This window comes from Pristiophorus japonicus, chromosome 4 (assembly GCF_044704955.1).
Source record: "Pristiophorus japonicus isolate sPriJap1 chromosome 4, sPriJap1.hap1, whole genome shotgun sequence".
NCBI classification, from domain to species: domain Eukaryota; kingdom Metazoa; phylum Chordata; class Chondrichthyes; family Pristiophoridae; genus Pristiophorus; species Pristiophorus japonicus.
This window is the reverse complement of record NC_091980.1, coordinates 129029823-129048455: the sequence shown is the minus strand read 5'-3', so window position 1 is coordinate 129048455 and position 18633 is coordinate 129029823. Positions and strand designations below refer to the sequence as shown.

General features: G+C 45.7%; 1 pseudogene; it reads left to right on the top strand.

Annotated features, from left to right (window-relative positions):
• The first annotated feature begins 2583 nt into the window (after window positions 1–2583).
• Window positions 2584–18633, top strand: part of LOC139262525 (ferritin heavy chain B-like) — a 29293-nt pseudogene continuing 13243 nt past the window's right edge.

Here is an 18633-nt window from a genome sequence, read left to right as displayed (position 1 = left end):
AGCCGAAACGGAGGAGGATGCTCCAAAGTCCCTCAAGGTTAACAGTGTCAAAGGACTTTCTAAGGTCTCCATGTACAAGGGTTGGTGCTGTTCCCTGTATTTCTCTTGCAGTTGTCGCGCCATAAAGATCATGTCCATTGTACCCCATAGTGGATGGAATCTGCACTGTGAATCTGGGAGGAACTCCTCAGCCACAGCGAGAAGATGGTTGAGGAGGATTCTAGCGCTGACTTTCCCGGTGGTTGATAACAGGGAGATTCCTCTGTAGTTGCCGCAGTCGGACTTGTCCCCTTTTTTAAAGATGGTCACGATTACTGCGTGTCTGAGATCTCCCAGCATGCTCTCCTCCTTCCAGATGAGAGAGATGAGAAAGGTCCTCCACCAACCTGACCCCACCAGACAGCACTGCCCCCCAGGCATCAAGATCCACGGTGTGGCCCTGGACAACGTGGACCAATTTCCATACCTCGGGAACCTATTATCGGCAAGGGCAAAAATTGATGACGAGGTTCAACACCGCCAGTGCAGCCTTCAGCGGCCTGAGGAAGAGAGTGTTCGAAGATCATGCCCTCAAATCCGGCATCAAGCTTATAGTCTACAGGACTGTAGTGATATCCGCCCTCCTGTATGGCTCAGAGACGTGGACCATATACAGTAGACAACTCAAATCGCTGGAGAAATACCACCAACGATGTCTGTGCAAGATCTTGCAAATTCCCTGGGAGGACAGACGCACCAACGTTAGTGTTCGCGATCAGGCCAACATACTCAGCATTGAAACACTGACCACAGTCAACCAGCTCTGTTCTGCGGGCCACATTGTTCGCATGCCCGACACAAGACTTCCAAAGGAAGCGCTCTACTTGGAACTCCTACATTGCAAGCGAGCCGAAGGTGGGCAGAGGAAATGTTTCAAGGACACCCTCAAAGCCACTTTGATAAAGTGCAACATTCCCACCGACACCTGGGAGTCCCTGGGCAAAGACTGCCCTAAGTGGAAGATGAGCATCCAGGGTGGGTGCTGAGCACCTCGAGTCTCATCGCCCAGAGCATGCAGAAAACAAGCGCAGGCAGCGGAAGGAGTGTGCGGCAAACCAGTCCCACCCACCCTTTCCTCCAACGACTGTCTGTCCTACCTGTGACAGAGACTGTAATTCCTGTATTGGACAGTTCAGTCATCTGAGAACTCACTTTTAGATTGGAAGCAAGTCTTCCTTGATTTTGAGGGACTGCCTATGATGATGATGACTGAGGGAGTGTTGCACTGTCAGAGGAGCAGTACTGAGGGAGTGCTGTACTGTTGGAGGTGCCGTCATGCCGATGAAACAGCAAACTGTCTGCTCGCTTCGGTAGAAGTAAAAGATCTCAGGTTTCTATTTCTCAAGATCTCAAGGTAATTCACTCCGCTGTCCTTGACAATATTTATCCCTCAACTAAAACAGCTTACCTGGTCATTATCACATTGCTGTTTGCGGGAGTTTGCTGTGCACAAATTGTCTGCCGCACAGAGTGTTGTAATTTCCTACATTACAACACTGACTACACTTCAAAAAGTACTTCATTAGCTGTAAATAGCTTTGGGGCATCCTGAGGCTGTGAAAAGAGCTGTACAAATGTAATTCTTTCTTCTTCCTGAGAGGATAAGCGTTCCCAAGGCTGCCACAATGAAGTCCAGGTGCAAGGAGATATTTGGATAGAAGTCTTTCTTTCTTTTTGGACTGCAGTCCATTCCATTGCTTGTAAAATGTCATGGTAACATAACAAGAACTCAAAATCCCACAGTCCGCACCACATTCTAGCTCCTGTGTGTACAGGTGCTCACTAAACTTGGAAGTGATGGAGTATCTGAGCACTTGCACTTGTCACATTCCTCACACTCACTGTCCAGTCACCTGACCCGCTGTCGGTTGCTTTGCAGACTCACTGGTCTGCCTTTGAATGTTGCATCCACACATACCTGAAAATGACCAACCCACTGAACCGAACAGAACTATTAAAAAGGCACTGACTCGCAAACAATGGAAGATTCAATTAACCTGGGCAAGGGGGCCGGCAACAGGGCCGGGCAGCAGGCGTTCGAGGTAGTCGTTCGGGCCGACTGCCCGCCTCTCTTCCGTGGCTAAGTTCGTGCCCGGGTGTCCCTGGAGACGGAGCATGCGGTGTCCATCGTCACGCTTGCGGCCTTCCGTGAGAGGAGGAGCTGGAGTGCATCATCATCCCGGGTATAGAATTTTAAGTTAATTTGTTAAGTTTCCTTTCACATCTTTTGTTGCAGTCTTTATTGGTTGTGCCCCTTTAAAAAGGGGGCCCAGACTTGAAGTTAAATTGACAATTGCCACCGGCAAAAAGAAGAGTCAGCCAATGATGTTCATTCTTCAAAGTTCATGACTGGCTCTGGGAGTCATGGCCCCGCCTCCCTTTCCTTGATTGGTGCTCTGACAGAGGCTGCAACTTGTGATTGGGTATTGAGGAATGTCATTCACAGCTAGGCTGTCGCGCCCTGCATTATCCAGCAGTTTGGTGTTAACCAACTTTTAGCTTTGTGCTTCAACAAGTCTTAGATTTTTGGAAAAGCAAATTAGAATGGCTTCTCAAGTGTGTCAGAACTATCACAAGGACTGTGAGGCTGCTGTCAACCAGCAGGTCAACATGGAGCTCTGTTCCTCCTATGTTTATCTCTCCATGGTGAGTCATGTATTTCTGAGCACTTCACAATGGGACCTGTGCAATGTGAAGTTACTAGATTCTGTATTGTATCCAGCCCACCCCTCACTTGATGCACAGTGAATTAATTTGTTAAAGTTATACTATAATAGAAGTAATCACCTTGTGTATTCTTTAACAAACTGCCTTTATGTTCCATGCAGTACCTGAGCCATAGTTGGTGAATCTTAATGACTCTTTCCTGGGCCTTTGTGAGCTTGTTGTTGAAGTTTGTTTGGAATACACTTTGCATTCAATGCATGGCATTCAGGATTCCTAACCTTCATTTCTAAATCACTCCATGGCCTTTCCTTACCTTGCTTTTTGTAATGAGGGGATTCAGTCTTCAAATTAGAAATAGACCATTTATGAGAGAAGTTGAGAAGCAATTTTTCATGTGTGGTGGAAGTCTGGAACATATTCTCTCTCCCTGCTTCCCACATTCTAACCACCTAAGGCTGTGGTTGCTTGGGCAAGTTTTTTGTTGGGTAAGGGTATCAAGGGATTAGAACATAAGCAATAGGAGTAGGCCATTTGGCTGAACTTCTCCCTCAATTCCACCTTCTGCACTCTCCCCATATCCTATAATTTCTTTATTTCCCCAAAGTATATCAATCTGTCTTGAATATACTCAACAACTGGGCATCCTCAGCTCTCTGGGGTAGAGAATTCCATAAATTCATCACCCTCTGAGTGAATAAATTTCAACTCCTCTCAGTCTTTAATGGCCAACCCCTTATTCTCAGACTGTAACCCCCCTGTACTAGATTTCCCCAGTTCCGGTTAAGATTTTCTCTGCATTATTCCTGTAAAGCCCCTTAAGAATGCTGTTTCAATTGGATTTGCACCTCATTTTACTAAAGTCTGTGGCATACTCGCCTAGTCTACTGAATCTCTCGACATAGTGAAATCCCCTCATTCCAGGAACCAGTCTAGTAAACCTTTGTTCTACTTCCTAAGGCAAGTATCTCCTTCGTTTGGTGAGGAGACCAGAATTGTATACAATACTCCAGGTAATCCTCACCAATGCCCTGTATAATTGTAGCAAGACTTCTTTACTCTTAGCTTCTGTTATGAAGGAATTAGAGTCCAATGTAACATTTGCTTTCCTAATTACTTACTGGATAAATGGAGTTGAGCTGCAGATCTGACCATATTGAATGGTGGAACAGGCTTGCGGGGCTGAATGGCCTACTCCTGTTCCTAATGTTCTTGAACTCCAGCTTTACATACCAGTTTTTGCCCTTCTGTCTTTAATCTAACTCCCTTTGCTTTATTGGTGATAAAACCTTCAGCCATTTCTCCCCTCCCTACTCTGGAACTCTCCCCTAACCCCTCTGCTTCTCCACCTTGACCTTCACCGATGACCTCAAACTCTGAGGGGTGGTATCTGGTTGTCTGCTGAAATGCCTTGATTAGTGTTGAAGGTGCCAAATGAATGCTGCTTAGTTTTGGTTCCATGGGATGAATGTAGCCAGTAACACTTGGGCCAGATGTACTATGTGAATTGTGCACTGTGACTAGATCTCCTACTTTAAGGGATTTGCTTCTCGTTCCAGTAGTATCCCTTGGCTAGCCTGTACAGAATAGATCTGGGTCAATAAACCATGATTGAAGTGGTACTGTGAGTAGTAATCTTTCTAATTTCTAAACTTAAAATTGATTAAGGTTGTAGTTTTGAGCATGTTCTATCCAAGCTGAATTGGTAACCATGGGATGAGACAGCACTGAAGGTCGCCATTGGGCCAGTGCTGGCTGTTAGGTGGAGCTATCCAACTAGTCCTTCTCCCCTGCTCCATTTCATAGCCCTGCAAAAGGTCTGTATTATGTCTCTGACTGTTGCCATTTAATTTACTTCCACCATCCTTTCAAGTAGGCCATGCACTTATTTTAAAAAAAAATGTCCTTCTTGCCTATGGCAAGAGGATGCGGTCCAATAACCTGTGATTTTCCATTAGCCAGCTTCTCTATTGCTAGGGGGTTTTCCACTCTACCACATTAGTGAAGCCAGTAGGCTGGTGCTAGCATGTGTAACATTATACATGGAAATACAGGGAGACTGTGACCCCTTTAGCAGGAAGCAAAATTGAGTTTGGTTCTGGTACATTCAAAATAAAGGATGAATCTGAGTACAATGAGCAAGTGTGACGTCAACTCCTTTATAAGACTCCAGAGTGCAGGTACCTCATGGTAGGCCTGCTTATATACACCATGCTCCCAAAGGATGTTGGATCTCTTGGGATTCCAACAGGTAGGTGTGATGGTGGTGGTGGTCTAATACAGGTTAGAAGGGGTTAAATACATAACAGGCTTTATGCACAATAACCACAATAGTGGATCTGTCATGTGATGCCCAATACTCTTCTGATCCCTCCGCAGTCCTTCTACTTTGACCTGGATGATGTTGCCCTGCGTCACTTTGCTGAGTTCTTCAAGGAGCAGTCACATGAGGAACGTGAGCCTGCTGAGAAACTGATGGAATTCCAGAATCGGCGTGGAGGCTGAATCATCTTGGCGGACATCAAGGTTTGGCTTAAACAGGTGTTCTGTATGGCTCCCAATACATTCAAAAGCAGTTGGTTCCAATTTACACCATAAACCAACCATTTGGACACTGGTCTATGCTGGTGATCAGGCTGCAGACATCTACTCCCAACTTGCTTTATCCAGCAACATATCCTCCTTCTATCCCTTTTTCACTCGTGTACTTATTTAGCTTCCCCTTAAATACATCGATGCTATTCATCTCATCAAATTTAACTCCAGTGGTTGATGGCTTAATGCATTAATTCTATATTCTAACACATTGGTTCATGGCATCCTAGATTCTGATTTTCATTTTTGCATTTTTCATCCCTAATTCCTTCAATTATTTTTAATTAATCCATTGTGAAGGAACTGTGACTTTCCTCTTCAGAAACCTGAGCAGGACAAGTGGAGCAATGGTCTGGAGGTGATGCAGAGAGCTCTGCAGATGGAGAAGAATGTCAACCAGAGTCTGCTGGATCTGCACAAACTCTCCACTGGGAGCACTGACCCTCAAGTAAGTTCCTCATATGGGGTTCTGGGTAAGTTGTATTCACTGGAGTTCAGAAGAATGAGAGGGGACCTCATAGAAACATTTAAAATTCTGACTGGGTTAGACAGGTTAGATGCAGGAAGAATGTTCCCAATGTTGGGGAAGTCCAGAACCAGAGGTCACAGTCTAAGGATAAGGGGTAAGCCATTTAGGACCGAGATGCGGAGGAACTTCTTCACCCAGAGAGTGGTGAACCTGTGGAATTCTCTACCACAGAAAGTTGTTGAGGCCAATTCACTAAATATATTCAAAAAGGAGTTAGATGAGGTCCTTACTACTAGGGGGATCAAGGGGTATGGCGAGAAAGCAGGAATGGGGTACTGAAGTTGAATATTCAGCCATGAACTCATTGAATGGCGGTGCAGGCTAGAAGGGTCGAATGGCCTACTCCTGCACCTATTTTCTATGTTTCTATGTTAGCTGAGAAGCAAATAAGTGTTGGACAGACCAGCAATGTCTGAGCTAACTGAACTGATGCAGGGGGCAGGGTCGAGGAGAATCAACAATTGTCAGTGGCTTGCTCTCCATGTAAGATTCAGGAGCAGGATACAGCCCCTCGAACCAGCTCTGACATGCAATAAGATCATAATTGATCTTCAATCTTGACTCCACTTTCCTGCCTGATCTTCATATCCATTGTTTCCTTAAGACTACAAAATGCTAACAATCCCAGCCTTAATTATAATCAAAGGTTCAGGGTCAAGAATTCAAAAGATCTCTTATTGGGGAAGTGTGGATACCCTATTGAGATTGGTTTTGACACCCCTCCCTGTCCCTCTAATTCATGGTTGTCTATCCTGCCCTCATTCTCTATCTAGACACTTGCATGAGTAAGGAATGTGTGTGGAACTGTACTCCAACAAAATATCTATCTGGCCGGAGTAAATGTACTTTATTAAATGCACTACTCCAAACACCCAAATTAAATATACTCGTCCCAAAAATATCTTTTTCTCCCTGTGTTCCCCCCTACTCCGCCCCACCACCCCCACCGGCCTGTTCCATTAGTGTATGAACCCAACACCAGCAGTTCCTCCAGAACTGTATTGATTGGTATTCAGGCCCATTGTGCTTTTCATACCAAATAGCAATTGTCCTTCACAAATCCTACTGGATTCCCATTTGTCTCCTTCTCACGAATGGATTCAAATGTTGATAATGCTGCCGCTAGCAATAATCCAGTATTTACAGGTTAATTTATGGAACTTAGCTGAGAACTGCAGTGCGTGCAATTAAATTGCTGTCTTCAGGTATTCTACGTTAATGTCTTTGCATCTTTCCAAGGCATTTGTGGGGTTTCCATGTCACCACATTTCACACGTTGATGAGCTGCAATTTTACCAGTCGGGTTGGGTTTACTGCTGATGTGTTCGACAGCTTCACGTTGCGCACAAGAGTCTTCAGCACACTCGTTGTGAAAGAATTTGCAGGCGTCCATGATTTAAGAATTACATAGAATTTACAGCATAAAAAAAAGGCCATTTGGCCCAATGGGTCCGTGCCGGTGTTTATGCTCCGCACGAGCTCCTCCCACCCCTCCTCATCTCAACCCATCCGAATATCCTTCTATTCCTTTCTCCCTCATGTGTTTCCTAACTTCTCCTTAAATGCATCTATGATAGATAGATATAACCTCTCAGATCTGCTATGATCTTGGTAAATCATTTTTGCAGCTTTTCCAGTGCCTCTATATCCCTTTTGAGGAGCTCCTCCCGGAGTCACAGTGTGGATTTCGTCCCCGAATGAGGCACAACGGAAATGATTTTTAGAGCGTGACAGCTGCAGGAAAAATGCAGGGAACAGCACCAGCCCTTATACATGGCCTTCTTCGACCTTGCAAAGGCTTTTGACACTGTCAACCACGAGGGTCGATGGAGCATCCTCCTCCATTTCGGATGCCCCCAAAAAATCGTCACCATCCTCCGCCTGCTCCGCGACGACATGCAGGCCATGATCCTTACCAATGGCATCATTACAGACATGATCCATGTCTGGACTGGGGTCAAACAGGGCTGTGCCATTGCCCCAACCGTCTTCTCAATCTTCCTCGCTGCCATGCTCCACCTCACAATCAACAAGCTCCCCGCTGGAGTGGTACGAAACTACAGAACCAGTAGGAACCTGTTCAACCTTATTCGACTCCAGGCCAGGTCCAAGACCATCCCAACGTCTCTTGTCGAGCTACAATACACGGACGACACCTGCATCTGCACACATACAGAGGCTGAACTCCAAGTCATAGTCAATGTATTTACTGAGGCGTACGAAAGCATAAGCCTTACGCTAAACATCCGTAAGACAAAGGTCCTCCATCAGCCTGTCCTCACCGCACAGTGCACCCTCCTCGTCCCCAATCATCATAGAAACATAGAAAATAGGTGCAGGAGTAGGCCATTCTGCCCTTCTAGCCTGCACCGCCATTCAATGAGTTCATGGCTGAACATTCAACTTCAGTACCCCATTCCTGCTTTCTCGCCATACCCCTTGATCCCCCTAGCAGTAAGGACCTCATCTAACTCCTTTTTGAATATCAAGATCCATGGCGTGGCCCTGGACAACGTGGACCATTTCCCATACCTCTGGAGCCTCTTATCAACAAGAGCAGACATTAATGACGAGATTCAACACCGCCTCCAGTGCGCCAGCACAGCCTTGGCTGCTTGAGGAAAAGTGTTTGAAGACTAGGCCCTCAAATCCACCAACAAGCTCATGGTCTACAGGGCTGTAGTATTACCCACCCTCCTGCATGGCTCAGAGACATTGACCATGTACAGTAGAAACCTCAAGTCGCTGGAGAAGTACTACCAACGATGTCTCCACAAGATCCTACAAATCTCCTGGGAGGACAGAAGCACCAACATTAGGGTCATCAACCAGGCCAACATCCCCAGCATTGAAGCACTGACCACACTTGATCAGCTCCGGTGGGCCGGCCACATCGTTTGCATGCAAGACACGAGGCTCCCAAAGCAAGCGCTCTACTCGGAACTCCTTCACGGCAAGCAAGCCAAAGGTGGGCAAAGGAAACATTACAAGGACACCCTCAAAGCCTCCCTGATAAACTGCAACATCCACACCAACACCTGGGACAGCCTGACCAAAGACTGCCTTGTGGAGAAAATGCATCTGGGAGGGCGCTGAGCACCTCGAGTCTCATCGCTGAGAGCATGCAGAAATCACGTCAGGCAGCGGAAAAAGCATGCAGCAAACTTGTCTCACCATCCCTTTCCTTTAACGACTGTCTGTCCCACCTGTGACAGGGACTGTGGTTCTCTTATTGAATTGTTCAGCCACCTAAGGACTCATTTTTAGAATGGAAGCAAGTCTTCCTCACTTCTGAGGGACTACCTATGATGATGATGATCATTTTTGTGATATTCTCCTGAGAGCAGAGAAGGCTAAGAGGAGATTTGATAGAGGTGTTTAAAATCATGAAGGATTGAGATAGAGAAACTGTTCCAATGGTCGAAGGGTCGATAACCAGAGTGTGCAGATTTAAGGTGATTGGCAAAAGAACCAGAGGTGACATGAGGGAAAACCTTTTTGCATAACAAATGTTTATGATCTGGAATGCACGGCCTGATAGGATGGTGGATACAGATTCAATAATAGCCTTCAGTGTGGATATGGATAAATACTAAAGGAGAAAAAAAATCAGTGATATGGGAAAAGCGCGGGGGAGTGGGACTAACCGGATTGCTCTTCGAAAGAACCAGTGCAGACTCGATGGGCCAAATTGTCTCCTATGCTGTACTATTCTAAGATTTTATCTGGAAGAACAAATGAAAATGATCAAGTTGGTGATGTGATCTCCAAGCTTCTTGAAGAGATTGGGAGCCCCTGAGAATGGGATGGGCGAGTACCTGTTTGACAAACACATCCTGGGCGAGAGTGACTAAACTGACTGGATTAAGCTTAGTGTTTCGTACTTGTATTGATATAATTGGGGGACCCTCCGCCAGGCATGTAGGGAATGATGGCTTGTGACTTTGTATAAATAAACTGTTCAACATTGGACTGGGTTTTGTCTCCTTGTAAGTTTGAGTGGTTGCTTATTTTTCAATTAAAATAACTTAGAAACATAGAAAATAGGTGCAGGAGTAGGCCATTTGGCCCTTCTAGCCTGCACCGCCATTCAATGAGTTCATGGCTGAACATGCAACTTCAGTACCCCATTCCTGCTTTCTCACCATACCCCTTGATTCCCCTAGTAGTAAGGGTTTCATCTAACTCCTTTTTGAATATATTTAGTGAATTGGCCTCAACAACTTTCTGTGGTAGAGAATTCCACAGGTTCACCACTCTCGGTGAAGAAATTCCTCCTCATCTCGGTCCTAAATGGCTTCCCCCTTATCCTTAGACTGTGTCCCCTGGTTCTGGACTTCCCCAACATTGGGAACATTCTTCCTGCATCTAACCTGTCTAACCCTGTCAGAATTTTAAACGTTTCTATGAGGTCCCCTCTCATTCATCTGAACTCCAGTGAATACAAGCCCAATTGATCCAGTCTTTCTTGATAGGTCAGTCCCGCCATCCCGGGAATCAGTCTGGTAAACCTTCGCTGCACTCCCTCAATAGCAAGAATGTCCTTCCTCAGGTTAGGAGACCAAAACTGTACACAATACTCCAGGTGTGGCCTCACCAAGGCCCTGTACAATTGTAGCAACACCTCCCTGCCCTTGTACTCAAATCACCTCGCTATGAAGGCCAACATGCCATTTGCTTTCTTAACCGCCTGCTGTACCTGCATGCCAACCTTCAATGACTGATGTACCATGACACCCAGGTCTCTTTGCACCTGCCCTTTTCCCAATCTGTCACCATTCAGATAATAGTCTGTCTCTCTGTTTTTACCACCAAAGTGGATAACCTCATTTATCCACATTATACTTCATCTGCCATGCATTTGCCCACTCACCTAACCTATCCAAGTCGCTCTGCAGCCTCATAGAATCCTCCTTGCAGCTCACACTGCCACCCAACTTAGTGTCATCCGCAAATTTGGAGATACTACATTTAATCCCCTCGTCTAAATCATTAATGTACAGTGTAAACAGCTGGGGCCCCAGCACAGAACCTTGCGGTACCCCACTTGTCACTGCCTGCCATTCTGAAAAGTCCCCATTTACTCCTACTCTTTGCTTCCTGTCTGACAACCAGTTCTCAATCCATGTCAGCACACTACCACCAATCCCATGTGCTTTAACTTTGCACATTAATCTCTTGTGTGGGACCTTGTCGAAAGCCTTCTGAAAGTCCAAATATACCACATCAACTGGTTCTCCCTTGTCCACTCTACTGGAAACATCCTCAAAAGTTTCCAGAAGATTTGTCAAGCATGATTTCCCTTTCACAAATCCATGCTGACTTGGACCTATCATATTACCTCTTTCCAAATGCACTGCTATGACATCCTTAATAATTGATTCCATCATTTTACCCACTACCGATGTCAGGCTGACCGGTCTGTAATTCCCTGTTTTCTCTCTCCCTCCTTTTTTAAAAAGTGGGATTACATTGGCTACCCTCCACTCCATAGGAACTGATCCAGAGTCAATGGAATGTTGGAAAATGACTGTCAATGCATCCACTATTTCCAAGGCCACCTCCTTAAGTACTCTGGGATGCAGTCCATCAGACCCTGGGGATTTATCGGCCTTCAATTCCATCAATTTCCCCAACACAATTTCCCGACTAATAAGGATTTCCCTCAGTTCCTCTTCCTTACTAGACCCTCCGACCCCTTTTTATATCCGGAAGGTTGTTTGTGTCCTCCTCAGTGAATACCGAACCAAAGTACTTGTTCAATTGGTCCGCCATTTCTTTGTTCCCCGTTATGACTTCCCCTGATTCTGACTGCAGGGGACCTACGTTTGTCTTTACTAACCTTTTTCTCTTTACATATGTATAGAAACTTTTGCAATCCGTCTTCATGTTCCCTGCAAGCTTCTTCTCGTACTCTATTTTCCCTGCCCTAATCAAACCCTTTGTCCTCCTCTGCTGAGTTCTAAATTTCTCCCAGTCCCTGGGTTCTCTGCTATTTCTGGCCAATTTATATGCCACTTCCTTGGCTTTAATGCTATCCCTGATTTCCCTTGATAGCCACGGTTGAGCCACCTTCCCTTTTTTATTTTTACGACAGACAGGAATGTACAATTGTTGTAGTTCATCCATGCGGTCTCTAAATGTCTGCCATTGCCCATCCACAGTCAACCCCTTAAGTATCATTCGCCAATCTATCCTAGCCAATTCACGCCTCATACCTTCAAAGTTACCCTTCTTTAAGTTCTGGACCATGGTCTCTGAATTAACAGTTTCATTCTCCATCCTAATGCAGAATTCCACCATATTATGGTCACTCTTCCCCAAGGGGCCTCGCACAACGAGATTGCTAATTAATCCTCTCTCATTACACAACACCCAGTCTAAGATGACCTCCCCCCTAGTTGGTTCCTCGACATACTGGTCTAAAAAACCATCCCTTATGCACTCCAGGAAATCCTCCTCTACAGTATTGCTTCCAGTTTTGTTAACCCAATCTATGTGCATATTAAAGTCACCCATTATAACTGCTGCACCTTTATTGCACGCACCCCTAATTTCATGTTTGATGCCTTCCCCAACATCACTACTACTGTTTGGAGGTCTGTACACAACTCCCACTAACGTTTTTTGTCCTTTGGTATTCTGCAGCTCTACCCATATAGATTCCACATCATCCAAGCTAATGTACTTCCGAACTATTGCCTTAATTTGCTCCTTAACCAGCAATGCTACCCCACCTCCTTTTCCTTTTATTCTATCTTTCCTGAATGTTGAATACCCCTGGATGCTGAGTTCCCAGCCCTGATCATCCTGGAGCCACATCTCCGTAATCCCAATCACATCATATTTGTTAACATCTATTTGCACAGTTAATTCATCCACTTTATTGCGGATACTCCTTGCATTAAGACACAAAGCCTTCAGGCTTGTTCTTTTAACACCCTTTGTCCTTTTAGAATTTTGCTGTACAGTGGCCCTTTTTGTTCTTTGCCTTGGGTTTCTCTGCCCTCCACTTTTCCTCATCTCCTTTCTGTCTTTTGCTTTTGCCTCCTTTTTGTTTCCCTCTGTCTTCCTGCATTGGTTCCCATCCCCCTGCCATATCAGTTTAAATCCTCCCCAACAGCACTAGCAAACACTCCCCCTAGGACATTGGTTCCGGTCCTGCCCAGGTGCAGACCGTCCGGTTTGTACTGGTCCCACCTCCCCCAGAACCGGTTCCAATGCCCCAGGAATTTGAATCCCTCCCTGTTGCACCACTGCTCAAGCCACGTATTCATCTATGCTATCCTTCGATTCCTACTCTGACTATCACGTGGCACTGGTAGCAATCCCGACATTACTACTTTTGAGGTCCTACTTTTTAATTTAGCTCCTAGCTCCTTAAATTCGTTTCGTAGGACCTCATCCCTATTTTTACCTATGTCGTTGGTACCAATGTGCACCACGACAACTGGCTGTTCTCCCTCCCTTTTTAGAATGTCCTGCACCCGCTCCGAGACATCCTTGACCCTTGCACCAGGGAGGCAACATACCATCCTGGAGTCTCGGTTTACATCAAACAAGAATTACACAGTGCTGTGCAACAGTGTTATGAGATTTGGCCCAATGACCAAAAGCACAGTCAGAGGTATGTTTTAAGGAGGTACAGAGATGTTTAGGGAGGGATCTCCAGAGCTTGGGACTTGGACATCTGTATAAAATTACCTCTTCCAAATATCGGCACTTGCATAAATGACAATTCAATCGAATTAAAATACAAGTTGATGTAACATGTGTTTAACACAGGGAAATTTGCCAGTAAATCAGTGTTGCACCATTTCAGTCAAGTGAAGAAAGTCCTGGATTAGCTTCCTCTTAAGTGTATCAGCCCTGTGAAGAGCAGTTTGTTTGCAGTAGCTACTACAGATCCTGTTCAGTTATCCAGGCACTTCAGTATCAGGACTCACCACTGCTGCTATAGCCTTTCTGTTAAGCTTTGTAGGCAGACAAGCAATGTCTCAGCACACTGAACTCTGGGCACTAAAATTGGGTGAGAAGGGAAAGCAACAGGTGGCATCAGCTTGCTGTCACAGCTTCATTGGTCAGTGTGGATACCCTAGTCGGTGTGGTTCTAGGACAGCTTCTCTTCCACCCGCTCCCATCATGGTTGAATAACGCACCAACACAACCTAGATTCACATGAATAAGGAATTGGGTAAGGTATTGAAAGACTAACTGTACTCCAACAAAATATAATCCTTCTGGAAGGAATAAATGTATTTCATTGCATAAAGCAAAAGGCCCAAGAAATTAAACACATTTCTCCCCTGCCCTGGCCCTAATGCCTTAAACTCTATCAATTTGTATTTAATACCACTGTGCATTACTCAACCATCACCCTGGATTGGATCTCCATTTCTCTCCTTCGGCTATGGATGGATTCAAATGTTAATTCCTCAGCTCCAATAATCCAGTGTTTACAAGTTATTTTTAGGTATTTAGCCGAGGACTGTAGTTGGTGCAATTAATTTGCCATGGACACATTCCAGGTTAATGTCTTCACAACTCTCAAAAACACCTTTGGGGTAGCGATGTTACAAAATGTCATATATTGATGAGCCACAGTTCCACGAGTCAGCCTGGCTTTGCGTGCTGATGGGTTTGATGACTTCATGTATTCACCAAAGTCACCAGCTGACTCGATGTGAAACTACAGGTGCTCGTGTTTTAACAATTACTTACAATTTACATCTCAGAAAAAGAGCATTCGGGCCAACTGGGCCATGCTGTGGTTTATGCTCCATGTGAGTCATCTCCCACCCCACTTCATCTAGACTTATTAGCATATCATTCTATTCCTTTCTCCCTCAAATTTATCTAGCTTCCCCTTGAATGCATCTGTGCTCTTTGCATTCAGAGTTATTACTGCGGGTAGCTCAGTAAACGAACCGCTGCTGCTGTGGATTTTCTGTTAAGCTGTGTGGGCAAAGAAGTGAGTAACAGCTATAGAGACCAGCAATGTTTGAGCTCAAGGACAACATTTATTGTCCGTCCCTAATTGCCCTTGAGAAGGTGCTGGTCAGCCATCTTCTTGAACTGCTGCAGTCTTGTGGTGAAGATACTCCCACAGTGCTGTTAGGGAGGGAGTGCCAGGATTTTGCCCCAGTGACGAAGAAGGAACGCCGATATATTTACAAATCAGAATGGCGTGTAACTTGGAGGGGAACTTGCAGGTGAGGGTGGTCTAGTTAAGTTTCTGGTCAACGGTGACCCACAGGGGTTGATGCTGGGGAATTCAGTGACAGTGAATGCTAAGGGCAGATGGTTAGACTCTTGCTTGTTGCAGACAGTCATGGCGTGGCACTAGTGTGGTGCCATTGTTACTTGTCCCTTATCAGCCCAAGCCTGAATATCATCCAAGTCTTGCTGCATGCGGGCTTGGACTGCTTCATTTTCTGAGGTTTTGCAAATTGAACTGAACACTGTGTAATCTTCAACATACATCCCCACTTCTGACCTTATGATGGAGGGAACATCATTGATGAATCAGTTGAAGATTGCTGGGCCGAGGACACTGCCGTGTGGACCTCCTGCAACAATGTCCTGGGGCTTTGGTGATTGACCTCCAAAAGTGACAGCCATCTTCATTTGTGCTCGGTATGACTCCAGCCAGTGGAAAGTTTTCTATATTCACATTGACTTTAATTTTACTAAGGCTCCTTGAGGCTGCACTCAGTTAGATGCTGCCTTGATGTCAAAGGCAGTCACTCTCACCTCACCTCTGGAATTCAGTTCCGTTGTACATGTTTGGACCAAGGCTGTAATGAGGTCAGGAGCCAAGTGGTCCTGACGCAACCCAAACTGGGCATCGGTGAGCAGGTATTGATGAGTAGAACTCTTGACCACATCTTCCATTACTTTGCTGATGATTGAGAGTAGATTGATGGGGCGGTAATTGGCCGGAATGGATTTGTCCTGCTTTTTGTGGACAGGATGTATTTGGGCAGTTTTTCACATTGTCGCGTAGATGCCAGTATCTCTGTACTGGAACATATGGGCTGAGGGGTGGCTAATTCTGGAGCATAAGACAGCTAGGATGATGTCGGGGACTATTGCCTTTGCAGTATCCAGTGCGCTCAGCTGTTTTTTTAGTATCATGTGAAGTTAATTGAATTGGATGAAGACTGGCTTCTGTGGTGGTGGGCACTTCAGGAGAAGGCCGAGAAAAATCATCCATGAGACATTACTGGCTGAAAATGGTTGCAAATACTTCAGCCTTGTCTTTTGCACTCGCATGCTGGGCTCCGCCATCATTTGAGGATGGGGTTATTCATGGAGCCTCCTCCCTCCATTTGTTGTTTAATCATCCACCACCATTCATGACTAGATGTGACAGGACTGCAGAGCTTTGATCTGATCCGTTGATTGTGGGATCGCTTAGCTCTGTCTGTAGCATGTTGCTTCTGTTTTTTTAGCATGCATGTAGTCGAGTTGCAGTTTCGATAATTGACATTTCATTTTTAGGTGCACCTGGTGTTGCTCCTGGTATCCTCGTCTGCACTCCTCATTGAACTAGGATTGGTCACTTGGTTTGTTTGTAAAGCTAGAGTGAGGGATATGCCGGGCCATGAATTTACAGATTGTGGTGGAATACAATTCTGCAGTTATTGATGTCCCACAGTGCCTCCTGGATGCCCAATTTTGAGCTGCTACATGTGTTTTGAATCTATTCCATTTAACACTGTGGTCGAGCCAATCGAAGGAGGGTGTCCTCAGTGTGAAGACAGGATTTTATCTCCACAATGACTGTGTGGTGGTCACTGCTACCAATGCTGTCATGGACAGATCAGTCTGTGACAGGTAGATTGGTGAGGTTGAGGACAAGTAGGTTTCTCCCTTGTGTTGGTTCTCTCTCCATCTGTCGCAAACCCAATCTGGCAGCTATATCCTTCAGGGCACATCCCGCTTGGTCAGTGCTACCGAGCCACTCTTGGTGATGGACATTGAAGTCCATTGCTACTATCAGTGCTTCTTCCAAGTGGCCTTCAACATGGAGGAGTACCGATTCATCAGCTGAGGGAGGGCGGTAGGTTTCCATGCCCATACTTGACCTGAACCCATGGGACTTGATCGGGTCCAAAGTAAATATTGAGCACTCCTACTGCTACTCCCTCCCAACTGTATACCACTGTGTCACCACCTCTGGTGGGTCTGCCCTTCCGGTGGGACAGGACATGCGCAAGGATGGTAATGAAGGAATCTGGGACATTGGCTGAAAGGTATGATTCTGTGATTATCACTGTCAGGCTATTGCTTGACTATAATCATCATAGGCAATCCCTCGGAATTGAGGAAGACTTGCTTCCACTCCTGAAGTGAGTTCTTTGGTGGCTGAACAGTCCAATACGGGAGTCACAGATAGTCGTTGAGGGAAGGGCTGGATGGGACTGGTTTGCCGCACACTCTTTCTGCTGCTTGTGCTTGAGTTCTGCATGCTCATGGCGATGAGACTCGAGATGCTCAGCGCCATCTCGGATGCACTCCCTCCATTTAGGGTGGTCGTGCGCTCGGGACTCCAAGGTGTCAGTGAGGATGTCGCACTTTATCAGAGAGGCTTAGAGGGTGTCCTTTTTGCATTTCCGCTGCCCACCTTTGGCTCATTTGCCATGAAGGAGCTCAGAGTAGAGTAGAACTCTTGCTTTGGGAGTCTCGTGTCTAGCATGCGAACTATGTGGTCTGCCCAGCGGAGCTGATCGAGTGTGGTCAGTGCTTCAATGCTGGGGACGTTAGCCTGGACGAGGATGCTGATGTTGGTGCACCTGTCCTCCCCGGGGATTTGTAGGATCTTGCGGAGGCATAGTTGGTGATATTTCTCCAGCAACTTGAGGTGTCTGCTGTACATGGTCCATGTCTTTGAGCTATACAGGAGGGCAGGTATTACTACAGCCCTGTAGACCATGAGCTTGGTAACAGTTTTGAGGGCCTGGTCTTGACTAGCTTGTGGGACAGTTCTCCCCATTTTGGCACAACATTCCAGACGAGTGAGGAGGACTTTGCAGGGTCGACTGGGCTGGGTGTACCATTGTCATGTCAGAAGCCGGTGCCAAGGTCGATGCCGGGTATCCGTCATGTTTTATTCTTATTAATGTTTCCCGTAGTGGTTTGTTACAACTGAGTGGCTTGATAGGCCATTTCAGAGGGCAGTTAAAACTCAATCACATTTCTGTGGGTTTGGAGTCGCATATAGGCCAGACCGGGTAAGGATGGCAGATTTCCTTCTCGAAGGACATTAGTGAAGCAGATGGGTTGTTACGACAATCCGATAGCTCCCTGGGCAACATTTATGATACCAGCTTTTTATTTCAGATTTAAATTTAATTAACTGAATTTAAATTCCCCAGCTGCCGTGGTGGGACTTTGGATCATTAGTCTAGGCCTCTGGATTACTCATCCAGTACCATAATCACGATGTTACCGTACTCTTTGCATCTCTCAATGGCACTTTTGGAGTATCGATGTCACCACAATTCATACGTTGATGAGTCACAATTCTACAAGTCATGTTGGGTTTTGCGTGCTGATGAGTTTCATGGCTTCATGTTTCAGATAAAACAAATTCTTCAGCTCACTCGATGTGAAAAACTTTACAGGTGCCCTTGTTTTAAGAATTACATAGAATTTACAGCACAGAAAAAGGCCATTCAGCCTGGCAAATTGTAGTGGTGAGCGGTTCTTCTTGAACGTAAAACGCATCAAGGATGAGGTGAGAAAACGAATTAGACAAGATCGATTTAATCGTCTTTCAATCATGAGCATGGAGAGCGAAG